The sequence below is a fragment of the Rhinolophus sinicus genome, chromosome 13 (genome assembly GCF_057876585.1).
Source record: "Rhinolophus sinicus isolate RSI-liver-muscle chromosome 13, RSI-T2T, whole genome shotgun sequence".
NCBI classification, from domain to species: domain Eukaryota; kingdom Metazoa; phylum Chordata; class Mammalia; order Chiroptera; family Rhinolophidae; genus Rhinolophus; species Rhinolophus sinicus.
The window spans coordinates 46,720,229-46,737,651 of NC_142513.1; the positions used below are offsets into that span (position 1 = coordinate 46,720,229).

The 17,423-nt window shown below is 39.6% G+C and overlaps 1 long non-coding RNA gene across 1 annotated transcript; it reads left to right on the plus strand.

Moving 5' to 3' along the window:
• The first annotated feature begins 510 nt into the window (after nucleotides 1–510).
• Nucleotides 511–16,865, plus strand: LOC148756081 (uncharacterized). Its single transcript, XR_016018333.1, has 3 exons — nucleotides 511–708; nucleotides 8,647–8,821; nucleotides 16,675–16,865. It is a non-coding gene; the product is annotated as an uncharacterized LOC148756081 (long non-coding RNA).
• The last annotated feature ends 558 nt before the right edge of the window (nucleotides 16,866–17,423 follow it).

A 17,423-nucleotide genomic window follows, 5' to 3' on the forward strand; every position in this document is an offset into this window, starting at 1 on the left:
AGCTGCTTTCATTGTTTACTTTTGGTGAAGGTAAGTATAAAAAGTATTTTATGTGTCTCTGGGAAATAGCATATTGACATTTAGTCCATTTAAAAGGAAAAAGAAAGAAGGCTGCTATTATTGCAGAGTTAGTCCTACATATTATTACCTCGTTAAGAGGAAGCATTCTACTATCTCAAGCCATGGCTTTTGGCAGGACCTGTGTTTGAATCTGATTAACTCTGTAGTTATACACAGGTACTTGTGCTATCTGGAGGTACCTGAACCAATTTTATTTTCTTGAGACTTATGAGGACTAGAAATGCCATTAGACCCGCTAGTCCTGTCTGAAAACAAAAGCCCCTCATCTTGCTACAGTCTTCTTCTGGCTGACTCTTGGGCCCAGGCCCAACGTGGCATCTTTAGATCCAGAGCCTCCTGGTGAAGGGGTCTGAGGGGCAGTGTGATTCATGAAATCAGGTTCAGTCCCCTGGTATGTGACGCCCTCACTCTGAACCCCATACAGAAGCCATGAAGCTAAATGAACAAGATCTGAAAGGACGATTTGAGGAGTTTTCAGCCTGGACAGAGAAACAGAAAGAAGAATGCCCTTTTTTTGAGATCCAGAGCAAAGAAGCCAAAGAATGCCTAATGGCTTTGAATCATGAAAATGAAAAATTGAAGGAAGAACTTGGAAAACTAAAAGGGAAAACAGGAAGGTCATTCCAGGTGAGCAGACTGATTAGCTGTGACTTTTCTTTTTTTACTAATATTTGTAGTATCTTATTTGTAGAACCTTATTTGTGTTGACTTCTAGACCAAAACCTTTCATTGTTCAGGTTAGACAGGTGTTTTGCATTATGTTGAAAGAAGTGTTCTTGCTGAGAAGGTTGGTGGCAGTTTTAAGGATCATGAATAATTGCTGCTGGGGGAAAGACATTTGTAAAGCTTTGACCATATTGATTATAGTCAAAAGAATGTTGCTGTGATAAACTAATGTTTTGTATTCATTATAGACAGTGCAGAAGGACCTCTACCTAGAACCATCCAAATGTTAGTTTTCAGTGTGTGTCTGTGATATAAAATTACATTTTAAGAAATCTATTACTCAGAAGCTTTACTTACTGACCTTGTCCTTCCTCTCTGTCTAAGATAGATTCATCACTTTCCATTGTACATTTACTTCTGAAAGACGGTTTAACAAATGTATATTGTGATAGAAGATTATATAGGGTTGCCGTGCTTTCATTAACCCAAAGAACCTGGGAAATATGCTCACAACCCAGAGTGGGTATCAAAGATGTTAGTGAAAAACAAAGCAGAGCACATGTGCAGCGTCTGCCTGGTTGCTAACGCTCACTGGGTATTATTTGTTTACATGGACGCATCTGCTGTTCATTTTCTTCCAAACCTGGATCTTAACTCTTTGGAGGACAGAGCACTGGGTTGATTCAGGGAGGACGTAACTCCAGATATCAGTGATCTTTCTTGAGACTTTACCTTGAACTTTGATGATCTCTAATTTCTTGAATGGGTAAAGAATGCGAACAGAGAAATAACATGGAAAGAAAGTAATGAAAAGGGGATGATATAGAATAATCTAAAGGGTGAAAAGTTGTTTAGAAAAGTGTCAATTTGTATCAGTGATCTATTCATCAACTGGTGCTCATGAGACAATGAAAACATTGAGCTTTAGTACATTTATATTAATGTTGGAAATGTTTCACTGTGGATAAGGCTTACCACATCTGATGCTTCAACGTGTCTTCCAGTTGGAAGAGGTTACGTCACTTTTGGGGGGAAATCGCTCATTGTCTGAATGTTTTTGAGGTATAATCCTCTGAAGAAATGATTACACCTGGGATATATGAGTCATTTTGTATTCTCTGGAAGAAAATGTCTTATATGGTTTTCCTCCCTTGGCTTTTGGAATGTGAGCTGACAGTTGGCTTCAGCCGGCTGGGACCTAGCACACTGAAGCCAAAAAGGAAGCTTCCAGAAGCAGTTTGAGATCGTCTGCCTGTAGGTTTTCTTACCGATCCCAGCATTGGAAGAAGCTGAGATCAGAAGTTGAAACTCTGGACCACTTGTTTCAGGGCAGGCGATCTGTCGAAGTGAGCTACAAGCAGGACTCAGAAACGAGTCCTTGGGACAAAGGACTTGGTGTTGGAACAATGAGATACTTGGGACTCTTTAATACCCTTGGTCATCAGCCTTCTCCCCCCCCCAGACTGTGCCTCCCAGGCTGATCCTTCCCTCCCTTGAGGTGGTTTTTAGGTTTAGGCGGTCATCTTCCTCACTTAGTAAAGCTCTCAAGGCCTGGGACTTGTCTCACTCATGCTGGCCCATCTTTGCCGCTGTTTCTACAGCGGGGAATCCGCCCTCAGCATCAGGGCTTCTCAAGCGTTTTGTCCTACACAGGGAAGAGAATTGGAAATTTCTGCTAGAGATCTGCCTTCCAATTCTCAGGGTGAGGCTGAGGCATTAATGTTTCTGTTTGATTTCACTGAATTATACTTCATGTCATGTCTCTACACAGTACTGTTTAAATTTTAATTGCAGATTGCTAGGCAAAGGTCATTAGATAGGCTTTTCTTCTTGGATTACATAATGGGATATCAACTGGGCACGTTGCTAGGACCATAGGATAGAGACATTATATCAATACAGAGAAAGACAGAGAAGTTGCTGTGTTTCACAAAGGTCAATGGTAAGTGACTAAAAGTGAGGACAGTGTGACAAATAGTGGAACTGGGGCTGAGATCCTAGAAAATAAACCATGGGAGTTCTAGTCCAGGAAGTCACTGAAAAGACTCTCAGGGGTAAAATAGAGAGACATTTAAAGTGTTAGAGTGCAAGGTGTTTTTGGCCAAACGAGTAGGTTCATCTTTTCTCAAAGGCATTTAAGAGGTGCTCACAATTGTGAAAAAGAAAATTAACCTGACACTCAGAGATTCTAGCGTGACGTCACAGCCTTATATCCCTGGTCCTCAGACACTTGTTTAAAACTTCATTCCAGGAACATTCTTTTATAAGGAGACAGAAAAGTCAAATAAAGCTCTAAGCCTCTTCCTTTAGAAAAAAAATAATAAAACTCTACTTCCCGCCTTTCTGCCAAGGTAGTTTTAAAAAATCCATTCCATAAAATGTTCTCTGAGAGATCAGGTGGGTAAACATGAAGATTCCTAATGATCCTATGTAGTCTTGCCTTCATCTGTTTGCTTCCTGGTTCCAGGCTCAGTGGTAGCTTTCCTTGTATGTTTTCATTCCTTTAGACGTACGTTTCTTTGGTGTGAGTCATTACTAAGAGAGATGGCACAGGCTTTTAACCTTTCCTTGCAGACCTGACTCTTCCGTTTCACAAGGAGTTGCTGTGCTCAAAGGCCTGTGCTAGTTTCCCAGTAAGGAAATGCTCCAAAGGAAGGAAGAGCATGATCTCGATGGTAGGAGGGGCACCTCCGTGCTGCAAGTTAATACCCGTCCATCAGTTTTTAATATTTCATGGACGAGCTGGTTTATGTTCTGGGCACATGCGCTTCTGATACTTTTTGGGTCCACTGCGAACCTTTGTGCCTGGTTACCATTCCTTAGGAATGCTGTCACAGAGAAGGGTATGTGTGTGGTGCATGTCAGTTTTCTGATGTGTTGCCTCCTGACAATCTCAAGTGTACATATTTCTGGTGGTGGTGGCCATGCCCTCAAGAGTAGTGAAGGTTTCCTGAGGAGGAAATCAGAGAGGCCGAGAAGGTCAGAGCTGGAAGGGACCAGAGACCCTGTGTGCCATGTCTTTCTTTCTAACTCAAGTAAACTGAGGCCAAGACATTAAGTGAATCTGCTCAAGGCAGCACATACACTGATTAGCTGAGTGTGGAGTCGAGTCTCTTCTCCCTGCTCCCAAGTATGATGTATGATCTTTGTATGATGTATGTATGGTGTATGATCTTTTTAATGTATTGCTGAATTCTGTTCGCTAATATTTTGTTGAGGATTTTTGCATCTATGTTCATTAGCAATATCGGCCTGTAGTTTTCTTTTTTTGTGGTGTCTTTGTCTGATTTTGGGATCAGGGTGATAGAGGCTTCGTAAAAAGTGTTTGGGAGTCTTCCCTCCCTCTGGGTTTTTTGGAAGAGTTTGAGGAGAATAGGTGATAATTCTTTTTTGAACGTTTTGTAAACTTCACCTGTAAAGCCATCTGGTCCAGGGCTTTTGTTTGTTGGGAGATTGTTGATTACTGATTCAATTTCCTTGGTGGTAATCAGTCTATTCAGGTTTTCTGTTTCTTCTTGAGTTAGCCTTGGAAGGTTGTACGCATCTAGGAAATTGTCCATTTCTTCCAGGTTGTCAAATTTGTTGGCATACAGTTGCTCATAGTAATTTCCTAAAATTTTTTGTATCTCTGCGGTGTCTGTTGTCACTTCTCCTCTTTCATTACTGATTTTATTAATGTGGGTCCTCTCTCTCTTTTTTTTAATGAGTCTGGCTAAAGGTTTGTCAATTTTGTTTATCTTCTCTAAGAACCAACTCTTGGATTCATTGATCTTTTGTATTGTTTTTCTGATTTCTATTTCATTTATTTCCGCTCTGATCTTTATTATCTCCTTCCTTGTACTCCCTTTGGGCTTATTTTGTTGTTCTTTTTCCAGATCCCTTAAGTGTGAAGATAAACTGTTGATTAGTGATGTTTCTGGTTTCTTTAGGTAGGCCTGCAGTGCTATGAACTTTCCTCTTAGGACTGCTTTCGCGGCATCCCATAGATTTTGGGTCGTTGTATTTTCATTTTCGTTTGTCTCGAGATATCTTTTGATTTCTTCCTTGATCTCCTGCTTGACCCATTCATTATTTAGTAACATATTATTCAGCCTCCATGAATTTGTGTGTCTTCCAGTTTTTTTCCTGTAGTTCATTTCTAATTTCATAGCACTGTGGTCGGAGAAGACAATTGGTATGATTTCGATTTTCTTAAATTTATCAAGACTTGCTTTGTGGCCTAACATATGGTCTATCTTGGAAAATGTTCCATGAGCGCTTGAGAAGAACATGTATTCTGCAGCATTGGGGTGGAATGTTCTGAAAATATCGATTAAATCCAAGTGGTCCAATGTATCATTTAAGGCCGTTGGTTCCATATTGATTTTCTGTCTGGAAGACCTGTCCCTTGTAGTCAGAGGTGTGTTGAAGTCCCCTACTATGATAGTGTTATTGTTGATCTCTGTCTTTATGTCAGTCAATATCTGTTTTATATATTTAGGTGCTCCTATGTTGGGTGCATAGATGTTTACTAGGGTTATGTCCTCTTGTCGGATCGATCCCTTTATTGTTATGTAGTGCCCTTCTTTGTCTTTTAATATTTTCTTCATTTTAAAGTCTATTTTGTCAGAAATAAGTATTGCAACTCCAGCTTTTTTTCTCATTTCCATTTGCATGAAATATCTTACTCCATTCCTTCACTTTCAGCCTGTGTGTGTCTTTTGATCTGAGGTGAGTCTCTTGTATACAGCATATACAAGGGTCTTGCTTTCTTATCCACTCAGCCACCCTATGTCTCTTGATTGGAGCATTTAAACCGTTTACATTTAAAGTGATTATTGATAAGTACATAGTTATTGCCATTTTTAAATTTGTAGTTAGCTTGTTTTCATCTTTCTTCTATTTACAGAAGTCCTTTTAGTATTTCTTGCAATGCTGGCTTGGTGGTAATGAATTCCGTTAGCTTATTCTTTTCTGGGAAGCTCTTTATCTCTCCGTCAACTTTAAATGATAGCCTTGCTGGATAAAGCAACCTAGGTTGTAGGCCTTTGTTTTCCATCACTTTGAGTATCTCCTGCCACTCCTTCCTGGCCTTCAATGTTTCTGCAGAAAAGTCATTTGATAGTCTTATGGGAGTTCCCTTGTATGTAACCCTCTGTCTTTCTCTTGCTGCTTTTAGGATTCTCTCTTTGTCTTTAACCTTTGCCATCTTAACTATAATGTGTCTTGGGGTGGACCTGTTTGGGTTTATCCTGGTTGGAACTCTCTGCACTTCCTGGGCTTGTATGTTGGTTTCCTTCATCAGGTTAGGGAAATTTTCAGACATTATTACTTCAAATATGTTCTCAATCCCTTGTTTCTTCTCTTCACCTTCTGGTATTCCTATGATGCGCATGTTGTTGTGCTTGATGTTATCCCAGAGATCTCTTACACCATCTTCATTGTTTTTTATTCTTTTTTCTTTCTGTTGTTCTGTTTGGGTGATCTCTGCTAACTTGTCTTCTAAGTCGCTGATTCGATCCTCTGCTTCATCTAACCTGCTGTTAATTCCTTCATGTGAGTTCTTTATTTCGGTAATTGTGTTCTTCAATTCTAACTGGTTGTTCGTTATGATTTCTACATCCTTCTTTATGTCGGCTCTAAGCTCCTTAAACATTCTTATCATCAGTGTTCTGAACTCTGTCTCTGATAGTTTGGTTACCTCTGCTTCATTTGGTTCCATTTCTGAAGGTTTCTTCTGTTCTTTTATTTGGGATATGTTTCTTTGTTTCCTCATTCTGGCTGACTCTCTGTGTTTGCTTCGATGTATTAGGTAGATGCCCTGGAGTTCTTAATTCCTGCTGGGTTAGTATGTAGAATGTGTCCTTTATATTTCACTTGCACTACTTCATTCTCCTCCCCTGTGTGTGCTCCAAAAGTGACTCTTGTGTTGTGTATATTGTCCTGTTAAAGAGGATCTTTAATTGCTTTTCGCTTGTGAGTAGGTGGGGTTAACTCCTAGGCTGACTAGTTGTGAGACTTGGCTCTGCCCACCGCAGGGTGTTCTGCTGTGTGGGGGTTGACCGCTTAAATGTGGTTAGGCCTCTATGGGCTCTTGTGCCTGTAAAGAATCCCCTCTGGGTGTGTCACTTGTAGGTCAAACCCGGTAGTACTCTGGTTTGGTCTGGAGTTGGCCTCTGGGTATGTTGAATCTTGTGCCTCTTAAGCTGGGCCCTGGTAGGGCAATTTCAGAACAAAGCAAATCACCAAGCACAACAACAACAACAAAGAAAAAATCAAATACATTCACATGTAAAAGACAATCGACAACCCCCACTCAACACAGGCAAAGATATCAAAGATATAAAGACAAAACAAAACAAACAAAACAAAAAGCAGTGCCAGTCGTGGCTTAAGCCCACCAAGTAATCTCCAGGTTGTTCTCTGCTGTAGCACAGAGTCCCCTGCGTATTGTGCAGGTAGAGCCGGTCACCTGGTGCCCAGAGTGACGTTGGGACTGCAGCTTTAGATGCGTGGGGCTGAGGGGTCTGGACGGTAATTTTTACAAAGCCAGTGCAGTTTCTGCCCTTGCCTGCACATATGCACACTGAGAGTAGCACCACCAGCCCTGTGTCCAGTTCTCCTGAGTCTTAGGGCACCTCTTCCCTGTGTGTGTGTGTGGCGGGTGGGAGATTTCTCAGCTTCTGAAAACTGGGAGCTGCGTCTGCAGCTTACTGCTGGATCCTTAGGAGTGCCTCCGCCGATGTAATTGCCCCGCCCTAGGCAGGCCAGAAAGGGTGGGGGCTGGGGATGGAAGGAGGGGTCTTCTCTTCCCACTTACACTCTTCCCGCAGGCCAGAAAAGGTGGTGGCTGGGGACGGAGGATTCCCCCCTCTCCCAGCCCAGCAAAAACCACACTCCTCCCAGCCTCCTACCTGGACCAGAACCGCCCGCCTGTCTTCCCGGAGCCCAAGCACCAAGGCTCTTCTGTAATCTGCCACTGCTCCTTAGTGCAGGGGCCAGATCAAGTCTCTAGAAAGGCGGGGGTAGGGTCGGAAGAGTGGGAGGAGGGGCCCAGGTATGGAGTTTGTGTCCTTTGTCTGGCCTAAGGCTTAACTGGAGGTATCAGCTGAAGTTATTGCCTCAAATGCTGGATATGCTGCCCCCGCAGCGGAAGAGGTCCGCTGTGGGACGCAGGGCAAAGAGCCCACCTCCTGGCTTCTGCGCTCTCCTCCGTCCTGGGATCTCCTGCGTATCTGTAGCCATGGGTATGGGCTGGATTTTCACATGCACAGGTGCGGGGCAGATTTCCACAACCCGAGGGTGCGGGGCAAATTTCTACAGAATTTCTATAGCCACCGAGTCCCCACAGCACAGGTGTGGACCGTGTCTCCACTCCGCTCCCTTCCTTCTTCCCCTGCTCGCCCAATTTTCCCCACCTGAAAGTAATCCCTGCGCGAGTCTCTTCGCTGTTCTGCGTGATGAGCAGAGAGTCCTTTGATGGGTTATAAGCTTTCCCGTTTCTGATAAGATCCGACGGAGAACTCAAAAAGTGCGCCCCGCTGCCGCCATTCCTATGACGTCACTCATTTTGTCCTTATTTTCTGATATTCTGGACTAAAACTTGCAAGTCTACCATTGCCAAGGTCTGGTTGGTTATTTTCATAATATCAGATTATTCCAGCATGCTGTGGAAGCCTATCTTTCATGAGGTTATTTTAATTTGCTATTATTTGAATACAATAAAATGATATGAAAATGTTTGTTTTCAATGTTATGTCAAAAAATAAATTGCCAAGGACAAGCTAGAATATTCTATTGTAAAGCACAGGGGACAAAGATGTTGAGAAACTGCCTTCCCAGTGGGTGTGGAGCACTGGAGTTTGACGGCCAGATTCTTGGATTGATTAGTTAATTCGCTTTGTTCCTTGTCATTTCCAGGACCCACCTGGGGACCCCAAAGCAGTAGCAGAACAGGAAATGGAACAGCTATAAGACCCAGGCGGCGCGCCTTCAAGCTAAAATGGCAGATCTGCTGGGCTTGGTGTCTGAATTACAGCTCAAGCTGAACTCAAGCGGCCACTCAGAAGACTCCTTTGTTGAAGTTAGGATGGCTGTAAGTGTTCTGGCTTTGGTTTTGTGTTAAGCAAATTACAAAACCTCACCCGGACAGTTGATACAAATACCACTATTTCTTTTCAACACAGAGGAGCCAAGTAGTGGGAAAATTTCAGTGTAGCAAAGATAAATTGGCTCTTATTTCTTAAGTATAACATAATGCTTGTAAGGGTTATCATTGCTGAAATGGAAAAATATTGATTACCTTTTATGACAAAAGAGATCGTCCTTCTTTTTTCCAGTATGTCCTGACTAACCACTTTCTCAGTCTTTAACAACCCGCAAGTCGGTGATTAGTTGCCAAGACTAATGTTTTCTATGTGGGTATCAGGTTGATGAGTTCCTCCTAACTAAGGCAGGGCTGAAACCTAGAAATAAAATCCCTGACACCTGAACATCCTGGCTTGATTTACACGCTGTATAAAATATGATGAAAACACATCCCAAGTTCAGCATGTGTTTTTCTCAAATAAATAAGTTAATCTTCATTTTCATTAATCACAAGAAATAGGGGTTTAGACAGTATGAAATTTATTCTGAAAAATTTTAGGTGGTTTGTCTTTCTTTCGTTGTTTGTCAAGTTTAATATGTCACGTAATTTGTGTTTTCTTAACAAACTTAAACTGACAGCCAGTAAGGAGAGGGGAAGTGTGTAAGAAGTGTGACCCAGGAAAATTGAGAAGTAGCAAGGAAATTCAACCCAGATTGGAAAATTCGCCCTAGAAAATTAAAATAAGCTGTAATTCAAATGTAGGTCAAAACACTGTGGATGTGTGAGTGGTATGATAAAGGCTCTCCTTCAACCCTGCACCAAATGGCTCCTAACCTACTTACTTGCTGAGCCAGGAACTGAGCCTGTGCAACAGTTAGGTTTGGCAATTTGCAAGATAGCCATTGTGGGGGCAGAGCCCCAGAAAGTAGTTTCCAGGCTCTCAGCCTCACATAGACAGGTGCTGGCTCAGGTAGTAAATGGCCAACTGTGCTTGCATGGCCATCAGCTGTGGCTAGTTGGCCGTCAGCTGTAACCAGTGAGCCATTGGCCACTAATATAACTGCTGTGGCTACGCTAGAAGAGAGGAGAGAGAGAATGGGGGCTAGCAAGAAGATGGTGGCTGGGCTGGCAAGCGTGGATGGCGGTTTGCGGACAGTGTGATTCCAGCCTCCATTGAGAGTATAGTGCCGCCAGAGAGAATATAGTGGTATGACTCCCCTACCTATGGCTCCGTGGGTGTTCCTTTTTGGCCTCACCATATCCTGTGTTCTTGTATGGGGAGCGGGAGCAGAGACCCCGCAGGCCTCCCCGCATGACAAATGGTGCAGCGAGCAGGGTCTCCCGCATGACAGCCATATTGTTTGTTTTACTTTTTATCACCACTAAGTTCTTTTTTAAAAATCAGTTTTGCGTTCACACGGTTTAAGAATCGGTTGTTCCACAAGCTTTGTATAGAAAAACAGCAGCTCCTTGGCCACACCCCCACCTGCTTTTCCTGCTTCCCCAGATAACCACTTTCAACGTACTTAGCTGGTCCTTTCCATATTTACCTCCACATAACAGGCTTAAATAGCTACTTAAAATTTCCCCCCCTATTGTAAACATAGTTTATTGATCTCCCACTATGAAGGACTGTTTAACTGTCTTTCATCCCCATCGTCGTCATCACACACACATGCTAGACTCACTAAGATAAAAAGAGAGAAGACACTGATTAACAAAATCAGAAATGAAAAAGGGGAATTTATCACGATGCAAATACAAAGGATCATCCAAGAATACTATGAAGGACTATATGCCACCAAATTCAATAACCTAGAAGAAATGGACAAGTTCTTAGAAACATACAGCCTTCCTAGGCTGAACCATGAAGAACTGGAAAATCTAAACAGACCGATCACCAGTAAGGAAATTGAATCAGTCATCCAAAACCTTCCCAAAAGCAAAAGTCCGGGACCAGATGGCTTCACTAGTGAATTCTACCAAACCTTCAAAGAGGATCTAATACCAATCCTGCATAAACTCTTCCAAAAAATTGAAGAAGAGACAGTACTCCCCAACTCATTTTATGTGTCCAACTTTACCCTGATACCAAAACCTGGTAAGGACAACACAAAAAAAACTGTAGACCAATATCTCTGATGAATACAGATGCAAAAATCCTAATCAAAATTCTAGCAAATCGAATACAACAATGCATTAAAAAGATTATTCATCACAACCAAGCGGAGTTCATCCCAGGAGCACAACGATGGTTCAACATCTGCAAATCCATCAATGTGATACATCACATAAACAAAATAAAGGACAAAAATCATACGATTATGTCAATTGCTGCAGAAAAGCATTTGACAAGAAACAGCATCCATTTATGATTAAAACACTTAATAAAATAGGTATAGAAAGAAAATACCTTAAAATAATAAAGGCCATATATGACAAACCCTCAGCTAATCTCATAATTAATGGTGAAAAATTTGCTGTACATTCAGGAACACGACAGGGCTCTCCCCTATCATCTCTGCTTTTCAACATAGTGTTGGAAGTCCTTGCCAGAGCAATCAGGCAAGAGAAAGAAATAAAGGGCATCCAAATTGGGAATGAAGAAGTTAAATTATCACTCTTTGCAGATGGCATGATGCTATATATAGAAAACCCTAAAGACTCCACCAAAAAGCTATTAGAAATAATCAACGAATACAGTAAAGTTGCTGGCTACAAAATCAACGTACCAAAGTCCATTGCCTTCCTATATACTAACAATGAAATCTCAGAAAAAGAAATACAAAAAACAATTCCTTTTGCAATTGCAGCAAAAAGAATAAAATACCTAGGAATAAACTTAACCAAGGATGTGAAAGACCTATCTGCTGAAAACTATAAGACATTTTTGAAAGAAATTGAAGAAGACACAAAGAAATGGAAAGACATTCCGTGCTCATGGATTGGAAGAATCAACATAGTTAAAATGGCCATATTACCCAAAGCAATATACAGATTCAATGCAATCCCCATCAAAATCCCAATGTCATTTTTTAAAGAAATGGAACAAAAAATCACCAGATTTGTTTGGAACCACAAAAGACCCTGAATAGCCAAAGCAATCTTAAGAAAAAAGAACAATAATGGAGGTATCACACTTCCTGACTTTGACTTGTACTACAGGGCTACAATAATCAAAACAGCATGGTATTGGCAGAAAAACAGACACATAGACCAATGGAATAGAATTGAGAACCCAAAAATAAAACCACATAAATATGGACAGATAATTTTTGACAAAGAAGCTAAAAACATACAATGGAGCAAAGACAGCCTCTTCAATAAATGGTGCTGGGAGAATTGGATAGCCACGTGCAAAAGAATGAAACTGGACTGCTATTTGTCACCATGTACCAAAGTTAATTCAAAATGGATCAAAGACTTAAGCATAAGACCTGACACAATAAACTGCATAGAAGAAAACATTGGTACTAAACTTATGGACCTTGGGTTCAAAGGGCATTTTATGAACTTGACTCCAAAGGCAATGGAAGTAAAAGCTAAAATAAACGAATGGGACTATATGAAACTTAAAAGCTTCTGCACAGCAAAAGAAACCATTGACAAAATAAAGAGACCACCAACTGAATGGGAGAAGATTTTTGCAAACAGTGCCTCCGATAAGGGGCTAGTATCCAGAATATACAAGGAACTCATGCAACTCAACAACAAAAAAACAAACAACCCAATTGAAAAATGGGCAGAGGACTTGAAGAGACATTTCTCTAAAGAGGACATACAAATGGCAAATAGACATATGAAAAAATGCTCAACATCACTAATCATCAGAGAAATGCAAATCAAAACCACAATGAGATATCACCTCACCCCAGTCAGAATGGCTATCATCAACAAGACAAATAGTAATAAATGTTGGAGAGGCTGTGAAGAAAAAGGAACCCTTATACACTGTTGGTGGGAATGCAGACTGGTGCAGCCGTTATGGAAGGCAGTGTGGAGGTTCCTCAAAGAATTACGAATAGAATTGCCATATGACCCAGCAATCCCTCTCCTGGGTATCTACCCCAAAAATCTGAAAACATTTAGAGATAAAGACACGTGTGCTCCAATGTTCATTGCAGCTTTGTTTACGGTGGCCAAGACATGGAAACAACCAAAATGTCCTTCGATAGATGAATGGATAAAGAAGTTGTGGTATATATACACAATGGAATACTATTCAGCAGTAAGAAAAGATGATATAGGAACGTTTGTGACAACATGGATGGATCTTGAGAGAGTAATGCTGAGCGAAACAAGTCAGACAGAAAAAGCAGAGAACCATGTGATTTCACTGATATGTGGTATATAAACCAAAAACAACAAAAGAACAAGACAAACAAATGAGAAACAGAAACTCATAGACACAGACAATAGTTTAGTGGTTGCCAGAGGGTAAGGGGGGTGGGGGGTGGGGGGTGGTAGATGAGGGTAAGGGGGATCGAATATATGGTGATGGAAGGAGAACTGACTCTGGGTGATGAACACACAATGGGATTTATAGATGATGTAATACAGAATTGTACACCTGAAATCTATGTAATTTTACTAACAATTGTCACCCCAATAAATTTAATAAAAAAAAAAATCTTACACCAAAAAAAAAAAGAAAAAAAAAAAGGAGAAAAACCCTCCCCAACTATATATGTATATAGCATATACAATAAAAATACATATTGTTTTATTACCACTCTAAAATTAGAGTCTAATCTTGTGCTTTTCAGTTCACACAGGTTTTTTAAATGGGAGTAAAAGAATAGCACCCAATATTAAGATAATAAGAATTTACTGTCCTTATTTTCTACATTTTTGGGAACAAAGTATGACTGATATCTCTAGCTGTCTTATGATGGAAGGGATAATATTTACATGAATCTAAAGTATCAAAGATTGTTAATTAAGAATATCTAGCAGAGTCACTTACAGTTATTCCTAGCATTGGTAGTGACATGTTGATAACTTTATTTGCTGTATCTGAATTTGTTATTGTTATAGTTTTAGACTGTAGTAAAAAAGAAAGAAGAAATACAGCTATGAATAAAGAATTTTAAAACAGGAGAACAAGTGATTATTGTCAAATGATTATCTAAAGCAAATCTGATTTCAAGTGCTGACAGGGTAAAGCATCTGACTTAATTAGAACAGAAACCTTTGATTATAATTTACTTTCATTTCATTATACATGCCTCTTAATAAACCATCTATTTCTCTTAAAATAAAGAACATGTGGCTCACTGAGGCAAGAAAGAAAAAAAGTAAATATATTTCAAGAAAAGTACATGGACCACCCTCCCAACCAAAAAGAAATCAGTGAGGTTGATCCTTTGCATCATTTCCATAATACAACATGGAATAAAAGAGGGAGAGAGCTATTTCTGTTTCTTCCTGAATACTGTTTTCACAGTGTGGGTTTTTGTTTCTTTGCCTGGTAAAAAGTCAGTTCAGGTAAAATCAGAATAAGAACTGGTTATAAAAGACATTTCAAGTTTAGAATTTTTAGAAACCACTGTTTATTGAGCACTTTCTATATGTCAGGCACTGTGGCAACTGAGATTTTCGTTGTTGAAATCTGTAGAGGCCTTAAAACCAGTGAGTCTAGCAAGGAGGACTGAAAATTTTAGAAAGCTCAATTCTGTTACCAACTCTGCCATTGCATAGGGTATCTCTAATAGCTCTGTGCTAAACTACATTGAGAAATTACTACTTAAAAACAGTTCACAATAAACAAAGGGATTAACAAGATTCTGAGATAGTTATAGAGTTCACTGAATTCCAACACATTGTTTAAATATAAGAAAATGTTATATCATCAGAAAAGAAATATTTACTATGCACATCGGTTTTACATATTATAATTATCAGATAAATCAGGAATTAAGGCTGTATCCCTGATACGGCTTACATGGCACAAATAAGTAGCATAAATGAAAGCAAAATGATATAAAACAAAAAATGATATAAAAATAAGCTAAGTGAAGTCCATTGATGATTCATCACTTATTCTTCCATTATAGTGTTATTTCACTACAAGCTAATTACTTGACACGACAAATTGCCTCTTAAGGTTGTTTGTTAACTGATTTCGAATTGTGCTCCTTGTAGCTCTAAGGATTGGGCAAAAGTGTCTTAGAACCCAACAGGGAGGGCACGGAGTACCCAACCAACCCAGTGTTTGTCTTCTACTAGAGTGGCAAAGATGTTTTAAATACTCGGCTTTAACTTGAGATATAATTTCATGAAAGGCTTCTGCCTTTTTTTTTTTTTTTTTTTTTTGGAAGTCTGTACACCCTGCCATTTAATTTAAAGAAACTCTCTCATGAAATCTTTTGTAAAGTGAAGAATCTATGCTGTAATACTATTAATCACTCCAAATGTACTTGGTTTCTAAGACAACTTTTCTTAATATTTGGCATATATGTTCAAAACAGTAATTGCAGGACGTGTGTTTTTCCCCGAATGCCTCTCTGGTAGACAAAACAAATAAATTTCATCAAATACTGCTCTTTGGCTAGTAAACAAATAGAACAAACAGACAAATGTAAGTAGTAAATGGCATCCCTTTCCATGTTCTGATAATAGATACTACATTACATATTTTCTTCATAGCAAATAAAAAAGGTGAAAGCATAAACATTTATAGTGAGACAAGGTCATATCAGTATTTATGACATTGTATATCTTTTTAAATATCTCAAGAGTCTATGTATCTCTTTTTGTTTTTGGTCTGTCCCCTTCCTTTCTTCTGCCATCCCTATGGAACTGTCTACCTGCACATTGAAAACTGGGCGTCATCAACTTCTTATGTTTTTGCCAGTGATATGAGGCCCAATAACCAGACTTATCTAGTGATATTTAGGCAATTACAGTTCATATATGGCATTTCCCCAAACACAAGACCTAACCGGAAAATAAGCCCTAATGTGTCTCTTGGAGCAAAAATTAATATGAGTCCCGGTCTTATTTTCGGGGAAATACGGTACCTCCTGGGAGGGCCAAGCTACCATGTTTCCCTGAAAATAAGACCCGGTCTTACATTAATTATAGCTCCAAAAGACGCATTAGGGCTCAATTTCCAGTTAGTCTTATTTTGGGGGAAACACTGTAGCTGTCACCTGATGGGTGACATTTAAATCTCCAGTCATTGACTGTGTCATTAGTTTACCATGTACCCTCAGGAGAAACTCCAAATTCCTTTGCATGGAATGAAAACACCCACATCAATTTAGTTCTCACCAAATATTTCAGACTTGTGTCTTGCTACCAAGCCTCGTTTGTTTGCGCCTTTGCTCTAGCATCTACCTAAACTAGACCACTTCTCATTCCGTAAGTGTTCTCCCCCCTCTAGTTTGCATCTGCTTCTTCCCTCTATCTGGCCTCCTCTGTCCTTGTCCTTCAGGCATCAACTTCCGTGTCACCTCCACCAGAGAACAGACAATCAATACTGGGGTGTCCCTTCTGTGTGCCCCACTCGCATCCTGTTGTGCATTTGTGTGGTATAGGGGACTCTGAATGGAAATTGCCTGTTCATCTGTTCCTTCAGTTTATAGTAGATGATGGGTCAGGGGTGGACCGTGTCTTCTTCACCTTGTAACTTCAGTGCTTGTCGTACGACCTTGTTAATAAAGGGATGAAGAACGACACAACCAGAAGCTCTGATACTTAACAATAGCAGTTAAGTCAGTGTGCAGCCATGGGCAAATTATATTGAATATGATCTCCTATTGTGCACTGTTGCCTCATATATAGGTTTTTCATTCTTCTTAATGCTTATACTTAGTTGTATTTTAAAGAACATAATTCTTTCTTTTTCTTTCCAGATGCTGCTGAATTTGAATCTAAATACAATCAAACATTTCCTCCATTATCTATTGATGATCAACTTAAGAATGCAAAACAAGAATATGTCCAAATTTTGAACAAAAAGTATATGATCTAAAATATAAATCATACAAGTGTATTTACTGGGCTGTTTAAATAACATTTTAATTGCATCCCAAAGCATATGACATGCGAAATCCTTATTAAAGGAAAATATTTTTGTATCATCTGTGTATAGGAAAATTTATTTCGTATCATATGTGTATAGGTGCAAAATTAATTGAGGTGTTTTCAGTTGTTTTTAACCCTTTAAATCGCAATTACGTTTGCACAAACCTAATAGTATTTTAAACTATTTTCTTGGTATCTAACTAACTTTGCAATGAAATGAAAACAAGAAGTATTGCATTTTACGTACTCAAACTATCCAAATACCAGTGTTTATCAACACCAAAACAACAAAGTTGTCATTAATACTTCGATGGTGTTAACTGATAGCCTTTTTTTGTATTTTTCAGTTTTTATCACCATATATGAAAGTAAAGCTTTGGGCAGGCATCATTTTGATATCTGCTGCTATTGCTATGAGCAATGTTTGGATGTATTACAATGGTTATAGTGCCATAACACTTGGATATAATTTTAAACACTGATTCATAGATCTGTCCTCATAGAGAAATAAGATTTGTCTAAGGATTTTCACCTTTTTTATTTATTGAGTGTATTTATTTATTGGAAGCAGTTTAAA